This window comes from Prionailurus bengalensis, chromosome D4, assembly GCF_016509475.1.
Source record: "Prionailurus bengalensis isolate Pbe53 chromosome D4, Fcat_Pben_1.1_paternal_pri, whole genome shotgun sequence".
Classification (NCBI taxonomy): Eukaryota; Metazoa; Chordata; class Mammalia; order Carnivora; family Felidae; genus Prionailurus; species Prionailurus bengalensis.
The window spans coordinates 84919286-84943359 of NC_057359.1; the positions used below are offsets into that span (position 1 = coordinate 84919286).

General features: G+C 38.2%; 1 protein-coding gene across 3 annotated transcripts in view; it reads left to right on the forward strand.

The window, feature by feature from the left end:
- Window positions 1-24074, forward strand: part of PBX3 (PBX homeobox 3) — a 221409-nt gene that overhangs the window by 184223 nt on the left and 13112 nt on the right. The gene's annotated exons all lie outside the window — the stretch shown is intronic.

The window sequence follows — 24074 nt, forward strand, 5'->3', positions numbered from 1 at the left end:
TCCACGTGTTCCGGTGTGAAAGAAGATAAAAAGAAAATAGAGATATTTCCATGTTTTTATGCAAGCTTTTAAAGCTTCGGTGATGTGTTGTTTTTTTTGTTTTTTCGTTTTTTTAATCTAAGTGGTGAGGAATCAAGATAATCAGCCACCACCCCAGTGTAAATCTTCTATAGAGAGGACATAAACATGCCATGGGGAGAGACACGGTTTATACTTAAGTGACTCTTCAGTAAATGGCATACGGTCCTGCTTTCCCTGATTTAGATGACTGACCTAAGCTTCTACCAGTGAGAAACCAATTTATTTGTTGCCGAAAGGAAATTTAATATAACTCTTTGGTGAAAGCTTTGAGGAATTCACTAAGTCTTTTCTTGGTAACCATGCTATGATATTTGGTTCCCAAGGATTTCTTTGCTTCCTTGTTATTCATTAAACAGAAGAATTAAGTTTATACCCGTCTTTGTTTCGTTTTTAATGTTTATTTGTAATAAATTGTGGCCCTGAAATTAGCTGTCATCATCTAACAAAAATACATTTAGTTTGAGGCAGATAGACTGGTATTTGATTGAGGACTGGAGACAAATAAATAAACAACTGTACCTCCTTAAACAAATAAGTATGTTTTACTGGCATTAACTCTAAAATATAATTTTATTTTAGTACTCGTACTGTTGTTTATACACGGACATCAGAATAGCATTTCTTTATAGCACGGAAATGTAGTAATTACCAACCAGCTGTTGCAATGGAACTTAAGGAAAAGCTGACCCTTGGCAGAAATTTTGGTGTTTCCTATTGATCATAGGACACAAGCATTTTAAGGTAGTTTCTAAGTTAATATTCCTGCTGTACATCTGAAGTCCAAGATATTAGAGATCCCCTTCAGATTCCAGTGAAAGTTTTATATCAGTATTTTAAGTCATTGTTATTTAAGGGATTAAAGTCTGGGCTTGAGATGGTTTCCAGCTTCTGTTTTGGCATTACTTTTCACAGAACCTCTAGAACAATCATAGATTCATAATTAAGCTATCATTTAAGAGTTATTGTCATTCTCTTACGGAATAGTGTTTGTCCTGATTCGTCTTGCTGAGTTTGAAATGGCCTATAATTGATTTGAGTTACCAACTTATGAGGACATCTCTAAAACATTCCTATCTGGGTTGTGTAGTGCTCACTGCCACTTGAACTATTAAGGGAACAGTATAATATGCTGGGTCAGACAGAGAAGATGAAATTAAGCGGGTGTTTTTCTGGTGTGTGCATTTTCCCTGAACATTAGTGAGAGGATCAGACTCATGCTAAACACCAGTGGATGACGCCAAGTCCGGTTTTCCGCCTCTCACAGTAGCTTTCTGACTCTAGAATGCAGATGTCTGTAGGTCCAATTTCAGCTAAGGTGTTTTCATGCTTCTGCTTCTTTTTTTCTTGTTTCCCTCTCTACCATAGTTAGCACTGGACAATAACGCAGATTATATACCTTTTTTGAAAGCCGATACAATCCTGGCTTTTCATTAGTGTAATGCTAGCATTTTCTGTGCAGCGTAGGACCTGCTTAATACAGTTGCTTAATACATGCTGTGTATTAAGCGAGAGAAAAGTTTCCTTCTGACTCTGCTCCGAACTAGGGAGGTTTTGCTCTACTTCTAACATAGGCTAGGAACACATTACTAACTTCTTAATTTCTACTATATTCATTTCACTTGTTTTCTGATAGAAGAACGGCTAGGTTTTGGAAATTTTTTAGTAATCGCTTGAGACGTGGAAATAACAGAGACTTAAGATTGGTCTGTCTACAAAGCAGATTGGCTGCTTTTTCTGTTTTTCTCCCAGTTTGGCCTTTCACATGCAGACTTTCAGGGATCAGTGTAAGCATTAAATTGTGACATTCCCCCCCCCCCCCATTTACCTTTTTCCTACCTAAAGAAGTTAATTTCCCCTCAACAAGTCGCCACCTACACATCTCTGAAGTAGGAACAATGATGTTATCATTTTAAGTATTAGATGTCAGTTACTAGCCTTATGAGTGCCCTGTTTAAGTTGTTTAGAAACGAAAGCAGAGAATATTCCAGACCTGAGAGGTTAACCACTTTCTAAAGAGACCAAACATTGTTTAAAACATACATCATACTAAAATATAATTTAAAAGAAATTGTTTTAATCTTTATTTATTTTTGAGAGAGAGACAGAGCGCAAGCAGGGGAGGGGCAAAGAGAGGGAGACACAGAATCCGAAGCAGGCTTCAGGCTCCAAGCTGTCAGCACAGAGCCCGACGTGGGGCTTGAACTCACAAACCTTGAGATCATGACCTGAGCTGAAGTCCGACACTCAACCGACTGAGCCACCCAGGCGCCCCATGCTAAAATATAATTAAATTTAGAATCCAGAAATTGTTCACACACAAAACTAACTTAAAAAAATTGAAACCCACTGAAAACAGGCAACTATAACAACACTATTTTTGCCTTTCATAGAGTATATGAAACTGATTAATTCTGGATTGCTTAAAATACTGCTTAGTATATGAAATTGATTTATTCTGGATTACTTAAAATACTGCTTAATATATGAAACTGATTTATTCTGGATTACTTAAAATATTGCTTAAAATAATAATTAAGAATAAGGAATAACTAAGAATAAGGAGCACCTGGGTGGCTCAGTCGGTTGAGCGTCCGACTTCGGCTCAGGTCATGATCTCACAGTTTGTGGGTTCAAGCCCTGCATCGGGCCCTGTGCTGACAGCTCAGAGCCTGGAGCCTCCTTCGGATTCTGTGTCTCCCTCTCTCTCTGCCCCTCCCTGGCTCATGCTCTGTCTCTCAAAAATAAATAAAAATGTTTAAAAAATTTTAAAAAGAAAGAATAAGGAACTTTCAGAAGAAAATGTAAGGATATATCTTTAGGACTTTGAGGATAGTAAAAAAAATTCTTAAAAAGGACATAAAAGGGGCGCCTGGGTGGCTCAGTTGGTTGAGCGACCGACTTTAGCTCAGGTCATGATCTTGCAGTTTGTGAGTTCGAGCCCCGCGTCGAGCCTGGAGCCTGCTTCGGATTCTGTATTTCCCCCTCTCTCTACCCCTCCCCTGCTCACGCTCTGTGTCTCTCTGTCTCTCGATAATAAATAAACGTTAAAAAAAATTTAAAAAAAAAAAAGGACATAAAATGTTTAAGCAACAAAGGAAAAGATTGGTAAGTTTTGTGGTAAAATGTTTATCAAAGACTGTGAAACATCAACATGATACAACCATTTTAGTAAAGACTGGATCAGGCAGGAATCATCAATAGATATTAAATCTGGGGGGAAATTTTGATGAAGAAAATGGTCTTAAAGTGTCTCTCCATAGGCTCTTTATTAGTTGTAAGGGTTTCAAAAAAAAAAAAAAAAAGCAATTATAGAGTGGAGAAATGGAACAAAACTCGGATCAGGTGATTAGAATCAACATCACCAAAGAGAGACAGTGGACATTGTGTATAGTATTTCATCCAAGAATGTAGTCTGAATCTAATCACTAGAAAACATCAGACAAACAAAATGAAGAGTGTTCTGTTAGGGAAAAAAGGGGGTGGGAGTAGTATTCTTTAAAAATGTCAAAGAAAGGCCATGGAAATGGTTCACACTAAGAGAGGATAGAGACATGACAGGTAAATGCAATTCCTGACCCTAGACTGGATCTGGTACTGAAGGGGAGGAAATGCCATAAAGAATGTTATTGGGTTAAAATTATTACAGTAAATTACAAAATGTAATTGTTCTATTGTTGTATAAGCGAGTATCTCTAGTCTTAGGGAATACACTGACTTACTTACATAGGGAGAAAGAGCCATGATATATATAATTTACCTTCAAATAGTTCAGGAAAAAATGTGTGTGTATGTGTGTTTGTATATGTGTGTGCATAAACACACAAACATGTATAAACACAAATTGCACATGCGTGAGTGAACACAAATGATAAAACAAATGGGGTAAAATGTTTAATAATAGGTGAATATGACTAAAAGGCATACACAGATGTTCTTTATACTATTTTTATTTTTGTGGCCTTTTTTGCAGGCTTGAAATTATTTCAAATAAAATGTTTTTTAAAATGTGAAGACAGGGGCACCTGGGTGGCTCAGTCGGTTAAGTGTCCGACTTTGGCTCAGGTCATAATCTCACAGTTCGTGAGTTTGAGCCTCGCTTTGGACTCTGTGCTGACAGCTCAGAGCCTGGAGCCTGCTTCAGATTTGTGTCTCCCTCTCTGCCTCTCCTCTGCTCAAACTCTGTCTCTCTCTGTCAAAAATAAATAAACATTTAAAAAATAACGAAAGAAAATAAAGAAATAAAATGTGAAGACAGCCCACAGACTGCAAGAAGATATTTGTAAGTGTATAAGTCAGATTCAAATCTAAAATACATCAGGAATTCCTATAAATTAATAAGAAAAAGACAAAGAACATATTTGAAAAATAGACAAAAACAAGGACTTCACAGAAAGAATATAAATAGTCGATTATATGAGAAGATCCTTTTTTGTAATCAGGAAAATGTGATTTAAAACCTTCAATGAAATAACATTTTACATTTCCTGGATTGGGGCAAAAAATCCTAAACTTGACCATACCAAGTCTGGACATTGTTGGCAAAAATATATAATAGCAGATACTCTTAAATATTCTTAGTAGGAATGTAAATTGGCATAGCCACTTTGAAAACCTTACGGCATTATCTTATAAATTTAAATATACATATACCATTCAATCAATCCTTAATTTCACCTCTTAGTGAAATTGTTCTAGAAAACTTCTTGTGTATGTATATCAGGAAACATGTAAGAGCATTTGTTTTTTGGGTTTTTTTTTTACCCTTTCCTTTTTTTTTTTTTAATTTATTTTTTTAATTTGCATCCAAGTTAGTTAGCATATAGTGCAACAGTGATTTCAGGAGTAGATTCCTTAATGCCTCTTACCCATTTAGCCCATCTTCCCTCCCACAACCCCTCCAGTAACCCTCAGTTTGTTCTCCATATTTAAGAGTCTCTTCTGTTTTTGTCCCCCTCCATGTTTTTATATTATTTTTGCTTTCCTTCTCTTATGTTCATCTGCTTTGTATCTTAAAGCCCTCATATGAATGAAGTCATATGATACTTGTCTTTCTCTGACTAATTTCACTTAGCATAATACCCTCTAGTTCCATCCTCGTAGTTGTGAATATGTAAGAGCATTTGTAATAACATTGTTTGAAATGGCAAAAAAAACTTGAAATAAGACAAGTGTCCATTGAGTGGGGAAATGGATAAATCTATTGTGGTATAATCCCACAACAGATTACTATATAGCAGTGAAAAAGAATAATGTACAATGACATATATCCAATGTGAGTGAATCTTAGAAACATAATAGTGAGTGAAAAAGGCACATTGCAGAGTATATATATAAAGTTCAAAACCAAGCAAACAGCATATTGTTTAGAGTACATACATATATGATTAAATATACAGAAAGTAAAGGGAATGATAAAAAAAAAAAAAAAACCTCAGTTAAGTGGAATAGGATTAGGAAAGAATATTCACAGTTTTAGTGGTATTGTTGTATGTTTATTTAAGTTGAGTGGAAGATTTACAGGAATTAATTTTTATGCTTTAAAAATTTTTTAATGTTTTTGTTGAAGTATTATTAGCATACAAAAAAAATCTATGCACATTTAATGTGTACATCTTGGAATCTAAAAAATAAAACAAATGAAGAAGTTAAAAAAAAACAATTTCTTTTTTTTTTAATTTAATGTTTTATTTATTTATTTATTTACTTATTTATTTTAATTTTTTTTCCAATGTTTTTTATTTATTTTTGGGACAGAGAGAGACAGAGCATGAACGGGGGAGGGGCAGAGAGAGAGGGAGACACAGAATCGGAAACAGGCTCCAGGCTCTGAGCCATCTGCCCAGAGCCCGACGCGGGGCTCGAACCCACGGACCGCAAGATCGTGACCTGGCTGAAGTCGGACACTTAACCGACTGCGCCACCCAGGCGCCCCAATGTTTTATTTTTTTAAATTTACATCCAAATTAGTTAGCATATAGTGCAACAATGATTTCAGGAGTAGATTCCTTAGTGCCCCTTACCCGTTTCGCCCATCCCCCCTCCCACAACCCCTTCAGTAACCCTCAGTTTGTTCTCCATATTTGAGTCTCTTCTGTTTTGTCCCCCTCCCTGTTTTTATATTATTTTTGTTTCCCTTCCCTTATGTTCAACTGTTTTGTCTCTTAAAGTCCTCATATGAGTGAAGTCATATGATTTTTGTCTTTCTCTGACTAATTTCACTTAGCATAATACCCTCCAGTTCCATCCATGTAGTTGCAAATGGCAAGATTTCATTCTTTTTGATTGCCAAATAATACTCCATTGTATATATAAACCACATCTTCTTTATCCATTCATCCATCGATGGACATTTGGGCTCTTTCCATCCTTCGGCTATTGTCGATAGTGCTGCTATAAACATGGGGGTGCATGTGTCCCTTCGAAACAGCACACCTGTATCCCTTGTATAAATGCCTAGTAGTGCAATTGCTGGGTCATAGGGTAGTTCTATTTTTAGTTTTTTGAGGAACCTCCATACTATTTTCCAGAGTGGCTGCACCAGCTTGCATTCCCACCAACAATGTAAAAGAGATCTTCTTTCTCCGCACCCTCACCAACATCTGTTGTTGCCTGACTTGTTAATGTTAGCCATTCTGACAGGTGTAAGGTGGTATTTCATTGTGGTTTTGATTTCTATTTCCCTGATGACAAGTGATGTTGAGCATTTTTTCATGTGTCAGTTGGCCATCTGGATGTCTTCTTTGGAGAAGTGTCTATTCATGTCTTTTGCCCATTTCTTCACTGGATTATTTGTTTTTTGGGTGTTGAGTTTGATAAGTTCTTTGTAGATTTTGGATACTAATCCTTTATCTGATATGCCATTTGCAAATATCTTCTCCCATTCTTTCGGTTGCCTTTTAGTTTTGCTGATTGTTTCATTGGCTGTGCAGAAGCTTTTTATTTTGATGAGGTCCCAGGAGTTCATTTTTGCTTTTGTTTCCCTTGCCTCTGGAGACGTGGTGAGTAAGAAGTTGCTGCAGCCAAGATCAAAGAGGTTTTTGCCTGCTTTCTCCTCAAGGATTTTGATGGCTTCCTGTCTTTCATCCATTTTGAGTTTATTTTTGTGTATGGTGTAAGAAAGTGGTCCAGGTTTATTCTTCTGCATGTATCGGTCCAGTTTTCCCAGCACCACTTGCTGAAGAGACTGTCTTTATTCCATTGGATCTTCTTTCCTGCTTTGTCAAAGATTAGTTGCCCATACGTTTGTGGGTCCATTTCTGGGTTCTCTATTCTATTCCATTGATCTGAGTGTGTGTTCTTGTGGCAGTACCATACTGTCTTGATGATTACAGCTTTGTAGTATAGCTTGAAGTCTGGGATTGTAATGCCTCCTGCTTTGGTTTTCTTTTTCAAGATCACTTTGGCTATTTGGGGTCTTTTCTGGTTCCATACAAATTTTAGGATTATTTGTTCTAACTCTGTGAAGAATGCTGGTGTTACTTTGATAGGGATTGCATTGAATATGTGGATTGCTTTGGGTAGCATTGACATTTTAACAATATTTGTTCTTCCTATCCAGGAGCAGGGAATCTTTTTCCATTCTTTTGTGTCTTCAGTTTCTTTCATTAGCTTTCTATAGTTTTCAGCATATAGATTTTTCACCTCTTTGGTTAGATTTATTCCTAGGTATTTTATGGTTTTTTGTGCCAGAAACAACTTCTAAGCACAGAGAACAAACTGGTGGTTGCCAGAAAAGAGGAAGATAGGGGGATGGGAAAAATAGGTGAAAAGGATTAAAAGGTGCACATACCTCCAGTAATAAAATAAGAAGTCACAGAGGTGAAAAGTTCAGCAAAAAGAAGAGAGTGAATAATTTTGTAATAATGTAGGGTGGTGAGTGTTGAGTAATGTATAGAATTGTTGAATCATTGTGTTGTATACCTGAAACTAATATAATGTTTTATGCCAACTATACTTCAATGATAAAAATTTTAAATGATTATAATTTTTATGCTTTATAAATATATATATAGATACATACATATAATATATATACATATGTAGATATGTATATATATTATATGTATGTATCTATATATATATATGTATATATATATGAAGGAAGTTTTATGTGAATTATTATATCCAAATAACAGAATATTTAAAAGTATTTCCATTCATTTGCTAACAAAAAAATCAATTGGAATACCTATTATGTACTAGATACTATACTGGGAATGGAAGAGCTGTCTGTGAACTTAACAGGCAAAACCACCTGCCCTACCTGACAGAAGTATGTACATATGTTCACCAAAGATATGTAAAAGAATATCCTTAGCAACAGTATTCCCATTAGCCAAACTAGAAACAATGGAAATGTCCATCAGTAGGAAAATGGGTAAATAAATGTGGCATACTTTTGTATATTTAGAATACTTTATATCAGTGAGAATGTATGAACTTGACTATGTATACCTATATAAAGCTAAGTGAAAGAAGTCAGGCACTTGGTATATGATTCCATTTATTAAAACGTTCAAAAACAGGCACATGACTGGCTGATTTGGTGTAGCATGTAACTCTTGATCTCAGGGTCGTAAGTTCAAGCCCCACGTTGGGCATGGAGACTACTTTTAAAAAAAGTTTAAAAACAAACTTGATCTTAGTGTTAATTCAGGATAGGGGCATCTGGGTGGCTCAGTTGGTTGAGCGTCCGACTCTTGATTTCAGCTCAGGTCATGATCCCAGGGTCATGGGATCGAGCTTTGTACTCGAGCAGGAGTCTGCTCCTGCTTTGTACTGAGCATGAGCATGGAGCCTGCTTGGGACTCTCTCCTACTGCCCCTCTCCCTGGCTCGTACTCACTCACTGTCTCTCTCTCTTTCTAAAAAATAAAAATAAAAAATAAAGTCAGGATAAAAGTGGTTACCCTTAGGAGAACAGTGATTGGGAAGGGAGATGTTTCTGTATCTAAACAATGCTTTCATGGGTGTCTTCACTTTTTGAACATGCATCAAGCTCTCTACTTATGATGTATATATACACCTTGTGTTGATTTATATATATTTCACTTGACTAAAAAGTTTACTTTCACATCAACAGCAAACCTGCCTTCATTGAGCTTACATTCTCCTGAGAGAATACAAACAGATAACATAAGTAAATGAGATGATAAATTAGAATACAGTGATAGGTGGTATGGATAAGACAAATAAAGGAGGGAAAGAGAACAGGGAGTGAAGTGTGCAATTTTTAATAAGGTGGTAAAGAAAACCCCTCCTGAGAGAGTATCTTTTGGTAAAGCTTGAAGGAGAGAATGAACAACCCATGTGGCTAATAGGCAAAGAACATTCCAGGCAGAGGGAACAGTAGGTGCAAAGGGCCTGAGGGGAAAATTGCCTGAACAAGTGGGAGGAGGCGTCAGAGACAAGTCAGAGAGATTGTGAGATCCAAATGGTGTGGGGGCCTTAGACACCATGGTAATGGAGGACTTTTCCTCTGAGTGAAGTGGAAAGCTGGGGAGTGACATGATCTGACTTAAGTTTTAACAGGATCACCATGGCAGCTGTATTGATAATAGAGTGAAGGAGGCAAGGACAAGCAGTCACCAGTTAGGGTGTCATCGCAATAATCCAGGGAGAAGATGACGGTGGCTTGGATCAGGATGCTTGTAGTAAAGGTGATGCAAAGTGGCTGGATCCCAGGTAATTGTGAAGGTACAGCCAAGAGGGTTTACTGATAGATGAAATGTAGGATGTCAGAGAAAGGGTCAAGGAGGTCTCAAACATTTTTGGCTTGAGCAGCAGAAAGGTGCAGTTTTCCTTTAAGTGTGATGGGGAAGGATTTAGGAGGAACAGATTTTTTGGTGGAAGGGCAGATCAGGAGTTTGGTTTTGGACATATAAAGTTAATATATCTTACAGCTTTTTAAGTTCATTCTATACTGTAATGTATAAATAGGCACTGGTAAGTGAAAAATTTATAGTTTATGTTAGTCTAACATTAATTTCTGGTGGTATATTGTAAATATAAATATCCTTAATGTAGAATTGCAGGTTGAGCTCAGAATTTGAAATCTCTGATGTCTTCTTTTAAAAATTGTATTTATTTATTCTGAGGGATGGGGCGCCTGGGTGGCGCAGTCGGTTAAGCGTCCGACTTCAGCCTGGTCACGATATCACGGTCCGGGAGTTCGAGCCCCGCGTCAGGCTCTGGGCCGATGGCTCAGAGCCTGGAGCCTGTTTCCGATTCTGTGTCTCCCTCTCTCTCTCTGCCCCTCCCCCGTTCATGCTCTGTCTCTCTCTCTCCCAAAAAAAATAAATAAATGTTGAAAAAAAAAAACTTTATTTATTCTGAGGGAAACAGGGAGAACAGGAGAGGAGCAGAGAGAGAATGAATCCCAAGAAGACCCTGCTCTGTCAGCATCGAGCCCGATGCGCGGCTCAAACCCACGAACCATGAGATCATGACCGGAGTCAAAACCGAGAGTCTGATGCTTAACCGACTGAGCCACCCAGGCACCCCTCTACCCCTCTCTGATTTCTTAAGGCTTGGTTTGGTTAAGTAAGCTGGAGATCCCCCCCCTTTTTTTCACATAACACCCTGAAAATTCACAAAAGAAGGAATGATTTCAAATGTCATAAGCATTGAGAATCATACTTAAATTGTCACATATACTTAATTAGTGAAGCAGATATTAATATGCTTTTACTTTTTGAAATAGTGCTAACTTGCATTGATTATTCAAATTAGCAAGTGACAAAAAACTCCATTGTTCTCCTGATTCCAATTTTGAGTTTAAATAACTCTGGCCCTACTTTCTCTGCTAGGTGTTTTTAGAATGAAAAATGTTCACTTCTTCATTGCTACTGTAATTGAAATGTACTGTAAAGAAAGGATTGATTTTTTTTTTTTTTAACAGATGAGTACCTGAAATAGTAGAGAGGTTAATTGGCAACATTAAGATTCATTCATTCATTCATTCAACTCACGTATTTTAGAGCTTTTAAAGTGGTGCACAGGACCCACTTTTACAACAGTCTAGTGTGGAAAAAATTATTATCTAACCCTTACAGATGAAGAGACTGATGTTCAGAGAGGTTAAGTGATTTGACAAAGAGTCACAAGACTTTATGAGTGAGAGAGCTGGAGGTTCTTACTCAGAGGTTCTTAATAAAAAACAAGAAGCTGGATTTTTACCTTTTTTTCCTGCAAGAGGCAGTGTGATTCCTCTCTCTCTGAGGCCCCAGCTGCAGAATCCTGGTTTGTGAGGCACAGGCCTTGGCTTTTATCACTCGGGCTGCGTCATTTCCCCCTAAGCCACTTTAGACACTCCAGGCTAGTTAGTAGCCTGAGGTCTCCTTACTCATTAAACGACTTATTCCAAAGCAGTGAATATTCAGTAAGCTAATTAAAATTTGTAAGTAAGATTTCCTTATTAAAAAAAATCTATTAAAATAAGAAGAAGCCCGCTAAAATAATAATTAGAGCAGGGGAAAAAAAAAGATGACTATCAGATTACAGTATCTTTTTCAGCTATCTATAAAGGCCTGTTCGGTTGCTTTGGCAAGTAGACAGAAGGCAGGACTGGATTTCTACTGTAAGGATGTAAGGTTGCAATTGGCGAACTAGAGACAAGGTGAAGGAAAGAGGCAGCTATTTTGTTAAAGTGGTTCTTTCACTCTGTCTTAAAAGAAGGCTACAGACCCTCTGTTCTATAAAAGGTTCTGCTTGTATGTCCTAGTGGAGATAGACGTCATTAAACAGTGTGCAAAGAACAAAGGAGCAGGTTGTAAAGAGATGGGAGCTTTGAGGATGCTGTAACACTGAGTACGGATAAAGCATATATCTGCAAGATTTAAAGAAAACGGAAGCCTCTGATTTGTTGTTGTTTTCTTCTCTGCTAACAATCCGTACCGTGATTAGCGTGGTACCTAAAGTTTGCTCTAGGGAGGCAGGTATTATATTTATTTTGAACTGACTTTTTTTGAGGAAATCTCTTACTACTAGTTTGATATAATGCCCAAACTAAGAATAGAGACTATTTCCAGCTTAGATGTAGTGGTTTTCGAGTTTTCCTCTACCTAGAAGAAGCCATATTTCAGAATCCAGTTTTCACCCCCCTCACCTTCTTTTGCCTATTTCTTCCCTTTGAGTATTCCTGGCAGTCTCTCCTCATGCCTGTCCCTCATCATTGCATCTCACCTTTCCATTGCCTTGCGTCTCTGAGGCTTGTCAGACCAGTAGGCCAATATATCAGTCAGGGTCCCAGCAGAAAACAGATGGCACACTCAAATTAGAGTAATTCGAGGAGAGTTGAAAAGCGACTATTCACAGAAGTGTGGGCAGAGTGTAGGGAAACCACAAAAGGTAATGCTAGTAATGGTTGGTTCTGTTACTACCCTCGCCCTGGAGAGATTAAAGAAGGATTATAAGAACCCACCAGAGACATAGAAGCTGTATTTGGAAAGATAGTAACTGAAACCTTAAGTAAAGCCGTTTTTACATGGAGGGAGTCAGGGCAGCCATTCCTCTGACGTTACTTTCCTCCCCTTTTCGCATCTCCCACCAGTGACTTGCTTTGACCAGAAACCTGAGGGTATGTAGGTCAGCCTCTTGGGGCCCAGAACAGTGCAGAGAGTACAGAGGGAGGAGTGAACAGAAGATCCACAGTGTAGCCCGAAGAACAAAGGCACCAGATCAGAACAGGCTCCAGGTTCAAGCCTGCTGGCTTCTCACTTATGCTGACTCTGTGATATTCCCACCCAGGATATCTGGCACTCTCCAGAGGTGCCCTTGGGCTTCCTTTGTCCTTGTGTTTTGGCTTCTCTTCTCCTTTCCTGACTCCTCTCGGCCATGTAGGAAGCATATTACTTTTCTAAAATGAATACGGATTTTGAGAGTAGAAACTACAAACAGTGTAAATAAGTTAATTTGATCCAGCTAAAAGGATTTGTCTGGATTTTCTAGCTATTTTCCAAATGCACTCAACAGGTCCTGAGTGCCTATTACAGGCATTGTGCTTGGCACTGTGGCAAACAAAGGTGAATTAGAGGTCTTCTCCCTCAGAAATGTCAGATTTCTTGGGGGAGACAGACAAACATGTTAATGCCAGGATACAAAAGTTACCTGGGGGAGCGCACAGGGGCATATGGGTGCCATTTTGGAATATGGTAGAAGGATGAGTTTACTTTCTACTAAGAGGATTAGGAAGGTTCCCCAACTTATTAGTTCTGTGACCTTTGGGCAAGTCATTCAACCTCACTGTGCCTCATTTCCTCATCGGTATATTTTGGATTAAAACAGCATGTACTTCATCAGGTTATAGGAGTTTCAGTGAGATAATATAGTTAAAGCACCTATCAGAGAGCCTATCATAGAGTAAGGAGAATAATAATAATTATTATTATGCTGTTTGTGCTATCTGGAATGGCCTAATAACCCTGTCTTCCCTACAAAAATGCATAAACATCTTATTAATTACTAGTCTTATTAATTTGAAAGCTCACTTCAAATGTCAGTTCTTTAAGAAAGCTTTCCATGTATTCACAGTTCATATCCTCCATTGTACATTCTCATAGCTTCTTACACTTTTCCTTGATGGCACTTATCACAATTATAATTACATAATGAATTATTTTGTTTTGTCTTTAAAATAAACTCTACACCCAATGTGGGGCTCAAACTCATGACCTTGAGTTCGAGTCACATGCTTCACTGACTGAGCCAGCCAGGCTCCCCAGATCACAAATTGTTCTAGTTTTAGTATATGTGATGCCAAACTGAGCAGTAAGTAATGAATTGTTTAATGCTTTTCCCCTGATGGTGAATCTCATGTTGACTGGACTGAAGTCTCATTCAACACTATATTCTAGTACATGTTGCCGTGTCTTCTTGTATGTCTGTTTTTCTCTAATTGTGTGCCCAGTGGTGTATTTGCTTTGTTTATAGAAACAGCTTGAAGCCTAGAATGATGGTCTCTTTCTCTACAAAAAAATTATATTCGCTTTGTCCAGGCACCTGCAAGTACTGGTAAGAAACCCTACTAGAATGAGAGTGACTATATAGGAGATTGTTGGTATATTCCAGGAAAGAGGTGGTAAGGATTCAAATAAGGCCACTGAAAGTAGAAAACAGGGATGGATTTGTAAAGCATTTTGGAGGTAGAACTTCTGTTTTGGAGATTATGTAAACAGTTGGATATGAATGTGAGGAGGAAAGAGTATTAGAAGATAGCTGAGGTTTTTAGCCTAATTAATTGAAGATGTGATATTATTATCTGATACAGGAAACACATGAGGACATGCTTGTTTGATGGAGGGGAGATTAAAGGTTTGTGCCAGGTTTGCATTGCCATCAGTATATCAGTTGGGAAATGTTCAGTTTGGAAGTATAATCTATGAGAAAGGTCAAGGTTAAAGATGTAGCTTGGGAGTCATCCACTGAAGTTCATAGTTGAGGCCCTGGGAATGGATGATGTTGTCCAGGGAACTTGTAGATAAAAAGAAAATAAGGCCAGGGGAAATGACTTTTCCTTGGGCCATTTGTCAGTTCTGAGAGAGGAAGAGGCTGAGGGGTTAAGCAGTACTTTTGACAACTTTGTAGGGAACTGGTATCCAGGTGGCTAGGACCTATCAGGGGAGGCTACCTTATTTCCCTTGATTGCTAGGGCTGCACTCTTGCAAGGGTGCATTGGGAAGTACGTAGACACAGAGACTGTAATTCTTCAAAATACCTTGGTCCTTGAGATTGGATTGCTAGTACTTGTGGGTGCCTGGATAAAGCAAATATAATATTTTTGTAGAGAAAGATACCATCATTCTAGGCTTCAAGCTATTTCTGTAAACAAAGCAAATACACCATTGGGCACACAATCAGAAAAACAGACATACAAGAAGAGATGGCATCATGTACTATAACCAAAAGACAACAGAAACAGACCCATAGAAATGTAGAAAAGAATCCAGTATGGGCTGTGAAATAACTATGCCTAATATATGTAAGGAAATAAAAGGCAAATAGAGAATGTTGTCAGAGAACTGGAAACCATAAAAAAGTTCAAATGGAAATTTTAGATCCAAAAGTACAGTAACCAAAATTAAGAATTCAGTATATGGATTTAAACACAGATTAGACATAGTTGAAGGGAGAATTAGTGAATGGGAAGATGTGTCATGAGAAAATAACCATATTAAAGACTGGAGAGACCATAGGATAGAAAATCAGAGGAGGAGAAAGTAAGATACAGTAAGAAGTCTAACATAAACGTAATTTGCCCCAGAAGCAAATATAAGAGTGGGTCAGAAGCAATATTTAAAAAGTAAAGGCTGATAACTTTCCAACACTGATGGAAGATTCCAAACCCTAGATTCTGAAAAACTATAGTCCCCAAACAGAATGAATTAATAGGAATCCACACTTAACACAATCAAAACAAAAGCAGCCAGAGGGAAGAATAAGATTGCCTTTACAGAAGGAGCAATTAGACTAACAACTAATTTTTTAACTAAAAGAATAGAGCTGTAATACAGTGGAATGATACCTTTAGATAAACTAAATTAAATGTCAATCTAGAATTCTGTATCTGCCAAAAGCGTCCTTTGATCATGGAGTTGAAATAAAGATGTTTTCAGTAAAAAAAATTTTTTTGAGAGAATTTGTACCATTTTCTCACAAAAGAAAGTACAAAAAATACTCTTCATGAAGAAGTAAAAAAGATACCAGATAGTGGGTGGGAGATGCAGGAAGTAGCAGAAAAGCAAAGGGTAAAAATGTGTGTGAATCTAAATGAATATTGATTGTTTAAAATAATTATAATAATGTCCTTTTAGCTTATAATATGCATGGAATTAAAATATACAACAGTAATGCCTCATAATTTAATGAGAGGAGGATAAGTGTTCTAATACTCTTGCGTAAAAGGTAATAAAGGTACCACTTACTGTAAAAGTATCAGTTAGACTTTGATAGTCATGAATGTGTAATCTCTAGGATAGTCACTTAAAGAATACTTAAAGATGGGGCGCCTGGGTGGCGCAGTCGGTTAGGCGTCCGACTTCAGCCAGGTCACGATCTTGCGGTCCGGGAGTTCGAGCCCCACGTCGGGCTCTGGGCTGATGGCTCAGAGCCTGGAGCCTGTTTCCGATTCTGTGTCTCCCTCTCTCTCTGCCCCTCCCCCGTTCATGCTCTGTCTCTCTCTGTCCCAAAAATAAATAAACGTTGAAAAAAAAAAATTAAAAAAAAAAAAAGAATACTTAAAGAATATATAACTTCCAAACTTATAAAGAAGGAAACATGGAATAATTTTTTAAAGTAAGTAATCTAGGGGTGCCTGGGTGGCTCAGTTGGTTAAGTGTCCAACTCTTGACTTCATCTCAGGTCATGATCTCATGTTGTGAGATTGAGCATCAGGCTCCATGCTCCAGAGAGAACCTGATTAAGAGTCTCCCCCTCCCCCTCTGCCTCTCTCTCTCTCTCTCTCTCTCTCTCTAAGAAAGAAAGAAAGGGAAGGGAAGGGAAAAAGAAAGAAAAGAAGCAATCTAAAAGAAGCAAGAAGGGTGGGAGGTGGGGGGAAGGGTCCTAAGGGGGACAAATAGGAAGCACTTAGTAAGATGATAGGTTTATTCCCAAATATACCAGTAATTCCATTAAGTTCAAATGAGCTGAGTACTCTAATAGGCAAATATTGTCAGGTAAGACATAAAAATGAAACCTAATTATATGTATTCTTTAAGAGACACATCTAAAACATAAGGACATAGAATGAAAATAACAGTATGGGGACAGATATAACATGTAAACATTATAACCAAAAGAAAATTGGTGTTTCTTTGTTAATACCAGATAAAGAACACAGTAAGGCAAAAAGTTTTACTATGGATAAAGAGAGGCACTAAATAATATTGACCCAAAAGTTCTGTATTTGTGTGTACCAAATAGCAGAAACTCAAAAAACATAGAGCAAAAACTTTAAAAATTTCAAAGAAAAGTAGATAAATGCATAATCATTGTAGATTTTTCTGTTACAATCTGGAGAGCTTGTTGGAATACAGATACCTGGGCCTTATTCCTGGCAGTTCTAATTTGAAGTCTATAATGGGGCCTGATAATTTGCAGCTCCCAAATGATGCTCATGCCGATGGTTCTAGACCCGCACCTTGAGTAGCACAGATACGGAAGATTTGAACACCGTGATTAGCAAACAACCTAATACTACAGAATACGTGGTCTTTTTAAGCTCTTGCAGAACATTTTGAAAGTTAATGTATTCTGGGCCACCAAGCACCTCTCAATAAATTTTAAATAATTGAAAACAGAGTTTGTTTTCTGAGTACAGTGGAATTAAACTACAACTCAATAACAAAAATATAACTAGAAATTCTCATGTTTGAAAATAAGGCAATGTGTTTCTTAATATTCTCATGGGCTAATGAGACCACAGTGAAAATTGCAAAATATTTTAACTGGATGATAATGAAAATGCCCCTTTCAAAATTCATGGGATATGGCTAAACCCATGCTTAAAAGGAAATGTACAGCTTTAGGTATATGTTTTTTATGTATAGCATAGGTATTATATATATAGTATTATTTAATGTATACTTGTATATATTATTTATAATATATAATTATATATATTAATTATATATAAGGTGTGTATGTTTTATGTATGTATATAAAGTGGGGAGGCTGAAAATCAGTGAGTTAAGGATCTATCTCAAGGTATTAAAAGACACTAAATTAAACCAAAAAAGTGGAAGGAAGGAAATAGTGAAGATAAGTGCAGAAATTAATAAAAGTTCTTAAAAACCATACAGTAGAGCTCAACAAACCCAAAAGTTGTTTCTTTCAAAAGTCTCCCTTCTCCCTCAAACTCTTAGTCCTACTCCCCAAAGGCAATTAACGTGCCTTAGACATTTTTGTAATGTTTCTTAACATACATGTTCTTTTCAGATATTCATTCTGAACCAACTGTATGTACTACCTTTCTTCTTCCTTCCTTCCTTCCTTCCTTCCTTCCTTCCTTCCTTCCTTCCGTCTTCTTTATTTTAGAGAGAGAGTAAAAGAAAGCATGTGCTAGCAGGGAAGAGGAGCAGCGGGGGAGAGAGAGAAAGAATCTTTGAGCAGGCTTCATGATTAGAGTGGAGCCTGACACAGGGCTCGATCCCACTACCCTGGGATCATGACCTGAACTAAAATCTATCTTCCTCCCTCCTTCCCTTCCTTCCTTCCTTCCTTCCTTCCTTTTTTTTCTTTCTTTCAAAATTCTTTGTGCCTCAGTTTTCATATACATAAAATAGGGGAAATAATAGAACTTGCCTCATTGGATTGTTACGCAGATGTAATGAGTTAATATATATATATTGTGTGGTTAGAATAGTGTTTGGCACTTAAGAAGCCCTGTATGAATGTTACACCTGTTGTTATTACAAGAGGACATACGGTCCTGAACCGAATGACGGTGAGAGTAAGCCTGGATTTGGGAGGTCAAAGGTGATGGTCAGGGACTGCTTTGGGGGAACACAGTGTCTGCCAGGCACTCTTGCTATGTGTGTGGAATGATCTGGCCAGTGATGAGCCAAAAGGTAGAATTATTGGCAGAGTCAGCCAACAGCCTGGACTTGTGACTTGAATAGAAGAGGGTAAAAGAACTAATTGGGTCACCCCCACTGGGATCTTATCAGGTGACTGGATCAAAGATCAAGGGAGAGAAGTTTTAAAGTAGTGTGACTAGTTTTGTTTTCTCCTTGACTTTCTAAAGTTTGATATTTAGACCATTGCCCTATAGGTACACCAGATTCTTTACCAAAGCTAAGTTTTGTTATTTATGTTCTATTTGAGAAGTGGTACCATCCTTTCATGTCCACTGTGTTTGAGAAATTGGCACTCGAACTCCCAACCGGCTGTACATTCCGTGTAGAAAGGTGCAGAAAAGCCACTCATATTCCACTCCCCCACTATTAAGTAGTGCTGTGACCATGAGCAAATTATCTAACCTGAAGTCTCCATTGTTTGAACTGTAAATTTAAGATGGTAATAACCTCTTCAGAGGTTTGAGGGCTAAGTGAGATCCTATATGTAGAATGCCTAGTACAGGGCTTGGTATATCACGAGTGCTCAATAAATGCCAATTTGCCACCCATTCGACCAGAGTTTTCCTACTCGATATGTGGTGCATACAAAGCCTTGTCAAGGTTCCAGAAGAAAGTCCAGCCTTTGGCGAGCTAGTAGTGTGCTAGCAGCCTCCAGCCCCTAGGTTTTCATAGGCTCCACAAAGGAGACAGCCAAAGAGGCGCCAGGATGAGTAGGGTTGTGTCTAAATTCTTAGTCTCTGACTAGACCTATCCTTGGTGTATTCTTTATTCTAAAAATGCATGTGATTCATTGTCAGTGAGAACTAATTAGGTATGTTGAAAGTTTTTTGAGGATAGGTATTACCATTTTCAATAAATCCAATGAATAATCTAGATCTTTAGAAAGAAATGGAAACTAGGGTGTGTATTTAGTAGGGAGTAGTGGTCAAATAAATGAATAAATAAGGGTTTCCATGAAATAAAAGACTTAACTGTAGGGCTTCTTTACATAGGACACTCAATAAATAAATTTTGATGTTTTCTGTTACATGAAACTTACCCAGACAAAAAGTCTGGTTCATTATTGTTTAAGAAGTGCTCTTGAGTTTTGATCTGGGATGCTGATGTGTTGCCTGGTAGATGGCCCTACCTTTAAGTGCAGCTGGCAGGAGGGACTTCCGCCCTCGTGATGTCAGTGCTTCAAAATCTGTCAGGCTTTCCATAGAATCTATTCAGTTGTACACCTAACACATTTTTATTTTTATTTTTTTAATGAGAGAAGTAATTTTAAAGAAAAAAAATCTTTAACTGAAACATCTTCCGTGGTAATTTAGAGCCACCCTGCAGCACATGTTTTAGGGAGATGAACGGTGTCATCTGTTCTCTGTGTACTGTGGCCGCGAGGCTGACGTTTTATATACTTTTGCACATGAGCCTCTTTGTGAATGTCATGAGCAGTTATCAGTCTATCATGCATAGAGTAGAAAGGGCAAAGCCAAACTGTAAGGGTGTCAGTACATTATGGCAATAAAAATTTTTCACAGCCTCAAATAAAAAAAAAAAATACAGTACTTGACAAGTGAGTCTGTTTTAAATTATTTCAAATCCTCTGGAAACTGAATTTCTATTTGTTCACTTCTCCCATCAGAAGTAGGTTGTGTTTCAAAAGTTGGTTTTCAAGTCCGTTGTTAGGAATTTGGAACTTACTTTCTAAAAAGAAAAAAAAATGGTTTGGATTTTTGGGCTCAACCACATTTGAACCGTAAAGGAGCCAGAATACTTTGCCCTGACAAGGTAGAATATACTCTTGTAGCCCTAGCCAATGGAAAAGAAGTAAAATGGAATAAACAATTCATGAAGAGCACTAAGAAAAGACCGATCTTATTAGATAAGACAGTGGAAAAAGAACAAGAAAGACTGTGTGACCTCAGGCAAGTTACATACACTTTCTGACCTCAGTTTTTAAATCAGTAAAACTGGGTCTTTGAGAGGGCTAAATGAGATAATGCATGTAATAATGAGCTCTTCTTAACGGCTGCTGTCATGAACAGAGGTGCCAGTAGGATCCAAAACCAGGTTTCCACAAATTCTAGGTCCGGTGCCTTGTCTTGCAAGTGGTTACGATGGGACAGGAGGGAGGAGGGGCGAGGAGACAGAGGTTGTGCTGTCTGCTGTTTGTGCACAATGGCCGCCCGGAGGTGTGTGGCAGCTTGTAGCCCTCGGTCTGGGTGTTACCCACCTCTAGTAGGACGTTGATTATGCTCCATTATCCAGGGGAACACCCCCTTTTCCCTTCTCTCGCTGCTGCCTCTTCCCTATTGCCAGTACCCTCCCTCCCCCAGCACTGGGAGCCTGGACCCGCTCTCCCAGCATCCAACGCTCATGTGAAGAGGGTGACCTGACCTCAGTGACCTCAGGAAGCAAGCAAAGCCAGCAGAAGCTTTTGTTGTTGTTGCTCTTGTTGCTTGTTTAAGAAAAGGGAAAGATAACATTTATTGGGTGCCTAGTACATCCCGGGCACAGTCCTGTGTATTTTAACACGTTCTCTCATTTAATTTTCGCGGCAGCCCGCTGAGGAGTAGGTATTGTTATCCCATCTTGCAGACTAGGAGAGGAGGACCTTAGATGGCACAACAAAGCCAACAACGGCTAGGAAATCACAACGCTGGGCTGCACACACAGGTCTGTCTGGCTGTCAAGCCCTTGCTGCAGCTGCCCTCTGGGTTCTCAAGGGAATGCACACATATGGTTATCTACAGTGTGTCCGGCCTTTCTGCCCTTACATAAACTTGACTGTGCACCCCTGGGAAGGAGAGGAGCGGAATGAGATTTAGCTTATTAACACCATTCACTTTAAAAATTGAACAGTTATCTGGCTTCCATCCCTCATTTCACATTGAATCACATAATGGGGATGAAAACATATTGATTAGGGAAAAACTATTTATTAGAGGTAAGATTGTTTACCATGTAAATATGCTACATGTTCCATTATACAAGACTTGGCATTTCAACATTTCATAATCTGTTGCATTTAATTAGGCACAGAACATAAAGTATGCATCACAAGTAAACAGGGGAAACACAATGGCAAATTTTTCTAAGATTTGTGCTTCATAAATTTTCAGTTTCCTAATTTCGGTAATGATGTTTTAGTGTCAGCTGCTACTTTTCCAAACAAGTGCCGATCCTCTCCCTAATGTATTTGATGCACGGAAGCAAAACTAAAGATGAACTCTAAAGTTCTCCATTCCTGCTTCCTGCAGATTCAGTCTTGAACTAATAATTTTTCTCTTTTATTTAACATTGTTATTAAAATGATAAATGTAGTGATAGAATGTGAGATGTAAGATACAGTTAATGCTAATTAATAAACTGGTTTGCAGTGACTATAGACACTTTGTAGGTGGTTTAGCTTTATAATTTGAACATGGAGTTTTCAAAGCAGTCTGGGAAATTTTAGTGGCGTGAAATTTACAAAGTGTCTGATTTTAATTATTTCAAGAATCCTTGGACCTGACAAGCTCCAAGCTTGTCCTCCGGATAGATCACAGGAATGGAATTGTTGTTGCCTCCTGTAGTTGTATGGGCCAACACAGGGCCCGGTATGTACACTCTTAGTGATTGTTAAATGACTTCTAACTGATATTTTTAAAAGCAGATTGGTTCCTTTTTTCATTGTAAAATACATTTTTCTAACTAAAAAATAACCAATACCTGCTTATCTGAAATCAATTTGGATAATATTGGAAAAAACACTGAAAAACACATAGAAATTGCTTATAAATCCACTCTAAACATTAAAAAAATTTTTTTTTGATGTTTATTTATTTATTTATTTATTTTTTATTTTTATTTTTTTTTAATTTAAAAAAAATTTTTTTTTCAACATTTATTTATTTTTGGGACAGAGAGAGACAGAGCATGAACGGGGGAGGGGCAGAGAGAGAGGGAGACACAGAATCGGAAACAGGCTCCAGGCTCTGAGCCATCAGCCCAGAGCCCGACGCGGGGCTCGAACTCACGGACTGCGAGATCGTGACCTGGTTGAAGTCGGACGCTTAACCGACTGCGCCACCCAGGCGCCCCGATGTTTATTTATTTTTAAGACAGAGAGAGACAGAGCATGAACGGGGGAGGGTCAGAGAAAGAGAGAGACACAGAATCCAAAACAGGCTCCAGGCTCTGAGCTGTCAGCACAGAGCCCGACGTGGGGCTTGAACTCATGGACTGCGAGATAATGACCCGAGCCTAAGTTGGACGCTGAACTGACTGAGCCACCCAGGTGCCCTGCTTATAAATCCACTCTAAAAGATAATCACATATTGATTGGTATGTGTGTCCTTGTACTTTTTTCTTGTGTGTGTTTGTGTGTGTGTGCACATACCTGTGTATATCTGTGAATATTTTTACCCCCAAAAAATCTCATGCTGTGTGAAACGAAAAAAAAAATGCCCTTTCCTTCTCTTTATAATATATTGTGAATATTTCCCTGTGTCACTAAATACTCTTCCTTAACATGATTTTTAATCAATGATCATATTCCAATACACAGATGTGCTATAAATTAATCTATTTTTTACTAGCATAAGCAAGACTGTCGTGAATCACTTTGCACATATATCTCTAAATATTTCCTCAAGATAACTTCTTGGTAGACAGGCCCTACTGAGATAACTTCTTAGTAATGCTGATGCAAAGGGTATATGCATAGTGATGGCTTACTCTCCAGAATGGTTATGCTACATAATAAGTAAACCATATCTATCTACCTAGCTTTACTTCTTTAATCTGAATGTTTTTGACTTCCGGGACACCTGAATGGCTCAGTCGGTTAAGTATCCGACTCTTGATTTCGGCTCGGGTCATGATCTCATGGTTGGTGAGATCCAGCCCTGCATCGGACTCTGTACTGACAGAGCAGAGCCTGCTTGGGATTCTCTCTCTCTCTCTCTCTCTCTCTCTCTCTCTCTCTGCCCCTTCCCAATGCGTGTGCATGCGCTGTCTGTCCTCCCTCTAAATAAAGAAATAAATGAATGAATGAATGAATGAATGAATAAATAAATAAACTTTAAAAAATGTTTTTTATTTCCTGGAGCTGACAAATTCGTTCTTTGTAGAGCTGCAAAAGGTCATAGAGACACATAGCAACAGCTGCCTGAATGAGCCCCGTTTTTATAGCCAGAGGTCTTTCCTAGGCACAGCCGGTGAGGGGACTTCCACCAAGTACTCACACAAAGAAGTTAAACTGTAACCAGAGTTAGCCTGTTTACTTAAGGCAACAGTCTCAAACTAGGGTATACATGGTCCACAAAGTAGCCAAAGATTTTCCAGAGGTTACTAGGGCGCAGTTGTAAGGTTTTCCCCGGCCAGCTTTCCACATGTATGTATATATTCTTGCCTGAAATCCATGAGCTTCAGAAAGCGGCTGTTGTGGAAGCGA